Here is an 8,755-nt window from a genome sequence, read left to right as displayed (position 1 = left end):
TATTGGAGCCAGAACATAAGAACATCAGTGTTTGCTGCATTATTTTTTTTCCTTTTCTGCAGGTTTGGTACCTGCTAGAAGACTGAGAATGGAGCACAGAGACAGAATCTAGAGATATCTCCAAGTTTTGGAATTGACCTCTGTTCAACTCCTTAAGCACTGACATAATACAGTATTGCTCTCATTATTGAGAACCATTTCAGGCCTGGTTTGGGCAGTGAAATGATGTCTTTTATTGGGAAAGGGACAGTGGAAGTATGACCTTGTTAATTTTCCTGGGATCTCTCAGCAATATTTGATACAGCTGACCATGATATTCTCCTGAATTGGCTCTGTGGTCTGGGAGTGAAAGGTACAGTGTTTAGGTGGTTCTGCTTCTCCTTATAGGACTACTTTCAGAGAGTAGTAGTAGTAGTAAGTATGTTGTGGAGGCCCTCAGGGTTTATTCTGCCCCTATACTCTCTATCATGCATATGAAGCTGCTGGAAGCAGTTTGCAGGGAGTTTAGAAGAGTGAGGTGGCATCAGTATGTTGATGACATTCAGCTGCATTTCTCCATATAATTTGAGTCAGGTGAAGCTCTGCAGGTTCTTGTTCAGTTCCTGGGGGTAATACTGGTAGGATGAAAGCCAAAAAGCCGAAGCTGAATCCCAACAAGAAAGAGATTCTGTGGATTGGTGGATCCTAGGTCCGGAAAATAGGAATATGGCCTTTTCTGGAGATACTCCCCCTGAAGTTTAAGGTATGTAGTCTGGGAATACTTCTCAATTCCACTTTGTTTCTGGAGGCCCAAGTGACCTTGGCATTCAGTACCCATTTCTAATTATGGTTATCTTGCCAGTTCCGGCTTTCTTGCAGGAGGACAGCCTGGCCAATGTGAGCCAGTAACATAGTAACCTTCCATTTAAACTGTTGCAATGAATTCTGTGTGGGGCTGCCCTTGAAAATAGTTCATAGATTGCAGCTAGTGTGAATGCAGCTGCTACAGAGTCCTGATGGGTCTGATGTATTTGAAAGAACCATGTGATATACTTGTAAGTTCTGTACTGACTCCTTGTTTTTCTGCTGGGCCCAATTCAAGACAATAGTTTTGACATATAAAGCCTTGAGCAATTTAGGACTCTGAAGGAGTTCCTCTTCCTATTCTCTCCTGCCCATTCTTTGAGATTGCCTGGATAGGCCCTCTTAGTAATACTATCAGGTGTGGAGGTCTATGGGTCAGGGACCCAAGGGAGAGCTTTCTCAGCAGTAGCACTCCAGTTATGAAATCCCCCCCCCCCAAGCTTTGGCTCGCTAGCTACCCTATCTATGTTTCAGTACCAGGTAAAAATATTCCTTTTCAGAACAGTACTGTAGTAGTGGCATATGTAGTGCAGCTTTTCCTGAAGTGGATTCTGTTTTACCTTTGATTACTTTGTGTTTTGTATGTATTATAGTGTTGTAATCTGCTCTGGACTTTGATGAAAGGTGATCTTTATTATTATAAGTTTATTTATATAATTATTATATTTGTGACCGACTCAAATCATAGGGCACCTTTAAAACTAATTTATCATGGTATGAGCTTTTAAATTAGGGACTGGCAGGGTTCCAAAGAGAGTGTGGTAGAGGCAAGGAACCAGAGATTTATGGTGTGTGATGCCACCCACAAGGCAGGAGCCAGGGGAGGAAGGGAAGTCAGGGTAGTCCAAGGCAGAGAATAGTACAAACGATGTGGTGAAAGAAGGGGCGGTTCAGGCGAGGGACCCCACCTTCCCCCGCCCTACTGTCTCATTGAACCAGGAACGACTTGAAAAGGGAAGCCCAGTGAAGTCTCAGGTTGAAGGCATGTAACCCATCAGAGGAGGGTCATGACATTTTATAGGCAAGAGTCTATTTGATGCATGAAGTGGACACAATTGGTATATACATGTTACATAGATTTTACGCTGTAATATTATGTTGCACATTATCTACTTATCAAAGATGGAGGCAAGCAAGTAGTCAAGCCAGTGGCTCGGTAGAAGTTAGGCAGTGTTACTAGTGGTTTCTGAGCAGCTTTGACTACGCTAGCTTGATCTTTCTCAAAATGAGGAGCCTGGTCAGAGTTTGCACTTATGTAGTAATAAAAGGCCAGATGGGAGTCTACTGGTTCTTTGTGTTACCAGTTCCCGGTTGGGCTACTGTATTTTTTGCTCTATAAGACGCACCAGACCACAAGATGCACCTAGTTTTTGGAGGAGGAAAACAAGAAGAAAAAAAATTCTGTATCTCAGAAGCCAGAACAGCAAGAGGGATCGCTGCGCAGTGAAAGCAGCACTCTTGCTGTTCTGGCTTCTGGGATAGCTGCGCAGCCTGCATTCCCTCCATAAGATGCACACACATTTCCGCTTACTTTTTAGGACGGAAAAAGTGAGTCTTATAGAGCAAAAAATATGGTATTTTGTGCCACAGAGCTAAAGCTGGCAAACTAGCCAAGCCCTTTGTAGGCTTCCTAGTGGCATGGAGCTCTGTGGCTGGTCCTCAGTTTGACATTCCCACACAACTTCTCAAAGTCTGATAAAATTCCAGGGTACCAGTTATCTGGGACAGTTTCTGTCATAGCAAGAGCACAGTGGGGAGAATTCCTTCTGTAATGAAGTGTGTATAAACAAAAATACAGGTTGAGAAGATTGCAAGCATGTAGTACTAGCCCTATAGTATCTGTCCCTAAAATCATGCCACACCATTGCAGTTCCCTATGTATTGAAAAATGTGAATAAAATTGCCTACCCCTCGAACAGATACTGTCAGGCAGTTGCTTACCTAGACTGTATATATGCTGTCCTTTATTTATTTAACCTAATTTATATACTGTTTAATCACTAAAATATTATAGGCTTACATCCATATTCATAGAATAATAGAGTTGGAAGGGACCCAAGGATCATCTAGTCCGACCCCCTGCAATGCAGGAATATGACAATATGTCATTTTTGATACAGTCATACCTCGTGTTGCGTTAGCTTCATGATACAGTTTTTCAGGTTACGTCCCACGGCAACCCGGAAGTACCGGAAAGGGTTACTTCCGGGTTTCGCCGCATGCACAAACGCACAAAATGACATCACACACATGCACAGACGTTCTGCTCATGTTGCGAACGGGACTCCGGAACGGATCCCATTCGCAACCAGAGGTACCACTGTATATGGTTTCTAGGCCTTTTAAGCAAGACACATTTTACTTTGGTCAACCAGCCTCACTTTTTCTACAACTTTGAACAGTTAACCCTCCAATTAACTGTATGTATCATTCTCTCTTGTCACATCTCTTTTATACAGTAACACAGGCCCTCTGAGCAATGATCATGTCATGCTTGTGTTTTGTGCAGTGTTAATTGCTGGTTGTAAATCAGTGGTAGATGGTAGTAAAGGGAGGAATCCAAACCCAATAACTGAAATAGGCAAATATCTGCCTGCTGAAGTCTCAGCTCATCCAGAGATACAGTGCTATAAGTTCTCCATTCTGGCTCAGCTGCGGCTCAACCGAAGCCAGAGAGTTTCCTGAAAAAGGGATGAGGCAAGGGGAGACTTACCTCTATTCAAACTCGATTTAGCTGGTTTGCATGACCTAGCAACCCAGTGGAAGCTACGCTGGCAGAAAGGATGGTGGAAGTTGAACTTTACAGTGGTGCCCCGCAGGACGAATGCCTCGCAAGACGAAAAACTCGCTAGACGAAAGGGTTTTGCGGTTTTTGAGCTGCTTCGCAAGATGAATTTCCCTATGGGCTTGCTTCGCAAGACGAAAACGTCTTGCGTTTTTTGCAAGTTTGTTTCCTTTTTCTTAACACCCTTAATACAGTTGCGACTTGACTTCGAGGAGCAACTCATAGAATGCGGTGTGGTAGCCTTTTTTGAGGTTTTTGGTGATTTTTGAAGCTTTTCCAAAACTTTTCCGACACCGTGCTTCGCAAGACGAAAAATTCGCTAGACGAAAAAACTCGCGGAACGAATTAATTTCGTCTTGCGAGGCACCACTGTATTTTAGAGGCTTGTTTTCCCGCTGCCAAGCCTGAGCTGGTAGCCCTGCTTCTGAATGGAGTTTGGAATAGGGGTAAATTACAGAGCATAGATTATCCTACCCGCTTAAAATGGGCATCTTTGGGACTTCCCTCTAGTTTGAATGCATACATAATACAAGTAAAGCAATAGGAAAGTTTGCAGTGCCAGTGGGTAATTTTAGTTGTTTCAGACAACCTGTCAGAACAAGTTCTTTTTTTAAATAGGGTTGGAAGCATCTGCTATCTTCAGATAATTTGCTAATAGCTTTCTGCTCCCTTAAGCAAAATGACACATGTATAGGAAAACTTTGAGTCAGTTTGACTCTACTCATGGTAGTCAGTGAGTCGTCTCATTTATACTGTAATTAAGGAACTGGTTCGTGTCTATCTGAGCATACTTTATATTGCACAACTATTCTGAAATTACTTTGGTGGAGATTTTGTATTTATTAGAATTCCATCTGAAAATATATGTGGTTTTAATTAACTGAGGCTGAAGCCACACCCAAAGCATCTGTTTCTTGGCATTTCCTCCAACACCACCCTTATCTGGTCCCTTTGGTATGTGAAGAATTAGATGGCTTGCCCAAATTATGTAACAAATGACAATACCAGAGCTAGAAAAATACTCAGAAGGAAAAAGGTCTCCTGTGCAAAATGTTAAAGGCAATAAGAAGATATATAGCAGATGGGATGAAATAAGATGGCATGTTACCATACTCAGTTGAAACAACTACATACATGCACATTTGATTTCTCTAAAATAACTTATTTCAAAATAGTTTATGGGAAAGTATGGATCCAGTATATTCCCTTTATCAGATTATTCTCACCTAAGTATCATGAGATACTTACTTTAGCTGAGAGTGGAAAGAGGAAAAGCTAAATTCCACTGAAAACAAATTTGTTTATAACCGAAAGTGTCTAATTTTAAAAGCTTATTACAATACTAGGGGCTGCACCCTTGCTTGCTTTTATTACCCAGTGCCTCTGGGCCACCCCCCACAACCTCCCTGCCACACTAACCTCTTAGACCAGGTAACCTTTTTGGCCACCATGCAGGCCAACTTTGACAGTTGGGTGGGACAACCCACCTGTCAGTCATATGATTTACTTATAATTACATTGATATCCCATCTTTCCTCCAAAGAGCGCATGGTTCTCCCTCTCCCCATTTTATCTTCACAACAACCCTGTGAGGTAGATTAGACCAAGACACAGCAACTGCCCAAGGTCCCCTAGTCAGCATCATGGGGGAGGGGGAATTTGAACCCTGGTCTCCCAGCTCAAAGGCCAACATCCTAACTCAGTGGTCACCAACCATTTGGACCTGTGGGCACCACAACCCTTTATGTTGACTCTGATAGAATGCCTGTCTCAAGCCTAATTTCAGCAGGGAACCCTGTGAGCACCAGAGAAGGTCTGTGTGGGCACATGTGCACCTGAAGCTGCCATATTGGTGACCCATGTTTTAACTACTGCAGTGAAAGTGCCAGGCCTCTGCATCAAAAGCAGGGGGAGGAAGGTGGCGGGAGACCTTTTCTCTAGGCTTCAAGGATGCTTTAAATTTGTTCTCTGGCCCCTTCAATTGCAACTTAATAGATGAGTCGAGAGGGCTTCGCCATGAGACAAGGGGGGAAAACAGAAGTAAAGAGAAATGATTATTCCTTAACAGTATGCCCTTGCTCACCCCAGAGGTCTTCTTGAACCAGAGACAAGCCACCTCCTTACCCAAACAGCTAAATTCTCTGGCCTCACAACCATTCCCGATCATTTCCTCACCTCATCAGAGCCAATCTTATCCATATCCAGGGCACTGGGCCAGTAAAAAAAGGGGATGCTATTCTTCCAGTCCAGGGCATCCTCTTTGCCCTTTCAACGGCACCGCCAAAAATTGAAATGGGTTGCAGGGTCTTCATCACTGCACTAAACTTGGGGCACCTGGGTCCTCCAGGTTTGACAAAAATCTGCCATGAGCAACTTGCACAGAGTGCAGGAAGGAATTAGACCCACTGAGAACGTGGCTGTGAAAGGTGTTCATGCTTGACTCAGAAAGAACAGGAGGCAAATAAAAGATTTTGAGGAGTATCACTGAATTGTATGGCTTATGAGAGAAGCAGTGTTAGAAAGTCAGATATATCAGCTAGGTGCCAAATAACTCCTTAAACCAGGCTTACAGTCGCTAAAACGGCATGCCTAGTTGCCATTTTGGGACCAGAAGGCTCAGAGGTCATATTTTTCAATACAACTCTTTGGTTCCTGAAATTCATTCTGATTGTGCAGATAAAATTTAACAGAAAGTATTGTACAGGATGTGCAGCTAGTTTGTGAAAACAGTCGAGATCCAAGGATCCCAATGCATGCACCACCAGAAGGTGGAGATGGCAGGCACCATCCTGGTGCCAGGGCATCCTCACTTGGTTGATTTGATTGACATCCTATGCCCCTTTAAAATGTTTTGGGAGGGTATTGGGTGGTTGTTTTTACAGTGGTGCCCCGCAAGACGAATGCCTCGCAAGACGGAAAACTCGCTAGACGAAAGAGTTTTCCGTTTTGGAGGTGCTTCGCAAAACGAATCTCCTATGGGCTTGCTTCGCAAGACGACAATGTCTTGCGAGTTCCTGCTGGTTTTTTTCCCTCCCCCCCTTTTTCTAAGCCGCTAAGCCGCTTATCAGCTGATCCGATCAGCAGATAAGCCGCTAAAAGCTGCTAATAGCGCTAATAGCGCTAAGCCACTTATCAGCTGATCCAATCAGCAGATTAGCCTCTAATAGCGCTAATCCGCCAATCCGTCAATGGGCTTGCTTCGCAAGACGAAAAAAACCGCTAGACGAAGAGAACCACAGAACGGATTCTTTTCGTTTTGGGAGGCACCACTGTATTTTGGTTTTGTACTTTATAGTTTTATATTCTGATTTTATCCTGAGACCTACGGGTTTAGGGTGGTATATAAATTCAGTTAATAATAAGAATAAGAAAAAATCACTTGGTCGCAAGTCATCCAACAGGGGATTGTGTCACAATGGGGCACATGCCACTGTTACTTAGCAACCTTGCAGAACAATGTGCATTGTTCCTCTTAATATTAGGGTTTTGTTTTTTACAATATAGCTTTCAGTGAATTAAGCTTTTCTTTATTCATATTTATTTGTTAGAATTCTAGACCACCCTTTACCCAGTGGATCCCATTGCAGTGTTCAATCATTTTCTTTAAAAAAAATGCAATGTAATAATATCCTTCAAACAAAAATAAGACTGAGAGGCAACACAGATACAAAACTATTGAAGTAGAAGAGACTACACAAAATCCCTGGGCAAAAAAGCATTTTGTAATCTTATACACAGATTGTATATCCACCAGAACTGTTAGGTATTCCATATTTGTTTTACTAAATACATGTGTTTCTCCTCCCTGAAGAATTCTGGGAGTTATATTTGTCAGAGTGCTGAGGACACCGCTACATGTTTCCGTTTTCCCTTCACAGAATTGTATTTCCTAGGATGCTCTGATATGAGGAAATCACTCTTAAATCAGTTAAAAATCTGCAGTGATGAGCCCAGGGATCAAAATCTCTGCTCAAATATCCTAATAAAAAAGGTGAGAGTACCCTGAATAATTGCTTCTTCCCATTCAACATACAAATTGTTATTTGGGGCTCCAACTTTCCTTGTTTATTGTATTTTTTCATAAGTAGGTTGGCTTTTTATTTTTATTTTACCAAAAGTAATGTGTGGTGGCTAATATTAGTTATACTCTGAGTGGACTCATTGAAATCAGTGTGGGTCTACTCTGAATATGACTACCACTACGCATCATCTTGTTTTCATTTGCTTAGGGCAAAGCTCCCAGTTTGGTTCTTCTCCTGAGGTATTGCACACTCTGTGGTAAAAAGGAAGTCTATCACCTTGCCTCATTTACTGATTAATGCAAAATATAAAGCAAGCAAGCAACTATTTTTTCTGTATAAGCTAACTCTCCATTTCCACTGCCCTTTCCTAAAAATCTTTTTACTGTGAGAAATGACTGCTAGATTCGTGTGGTTTTAGTACAGACAATTTTCTGTTACAGACATTAAAAACTAGCAATGCAACCATGTGGATGACGCATATTTTGATCCTACCCTCACCTCTCTCCTGCTGCTGAATGGAATTCTGTGTTTTGTCAGTGACAGAATCGATATAGATTCTATAGGCATTCAAATCAGCACGAGGCAGACTTTTAAGTGGATTTTTCAGGGTCAGAATCAAAGTCTCAACGCTGCTATCACAGCAGCAGAAAATGCTCAAATTGACCACATGATGTTCTTTCTTCTTAAGTACTGTAGATTTAAGCACTGCTGCTTACTGTATACTTTCAGTATGTTGAGTGTTTAGTAGTAGCTCCTTAGGATGTCGTGAGTCACCTCCCCTGCTCTTCTTTAGGAACGCACATAGAGATTTTGCTGCTTGACAACAGCATAATTTAAAACATTTGGACTGAGAGAAAATCTACTTTTTTTCGAAAAAAAGCTCTTTAGAAGCATTGCATAACCATTTTTTGAAAACATTTTAGCTCATAAGAGCTTATAGCTCAGTTGTTGCTTAGTTTAATGCAAAGACATCGCTTTGTAACAGACCCTCAACCATAACTACATCTGGTGGGGAATCCATTTTCAATCTTCCACACAAAGACAATGCTGTTCAATTTTTAAAAACATGCACTGTCACTCATTTCCCATTATCCATCAGTAGATT

General features: G+C 42.0%; 1 long non-coding RNA gene across 1 annotated transcript; it reads left to right on the top strand.

Moving 5' to 3' along the window:
* The first annotated feature begins 426 nt into the window (after positions 1-426).
* Positions 427-8,519, top strand: LOC310699038. Its single transcript, XR_014521901.1, has 2 exons — positions 427-742; positions 7,507-8,519. It is a non-coding gene; the product is annotated as an uncharacterized lncRNA (long non-coding RNA).
* The last annotated feature ends 236 nt before the right edge of the window (positions 8,520-8,755 follow it).

This window comes from Podarcis liolepis (assembly GCF_965112155.1).
Source record: "Podarcis liolepis genome assembly, contig: HAP1_SCAFFOLD_36, whole genome shotgun sequence".
Lineage (NCBI taxonomy): Eukaryota > Metazoa > Chordata > Lepidosauria > Squamata > Lacertidae > Podarcis > Podarcis liolepis.
Note: the sequence above shows the minus strand (reverse complement) of the source record. Positions and strands in the feature narration are given on the sequence as shown.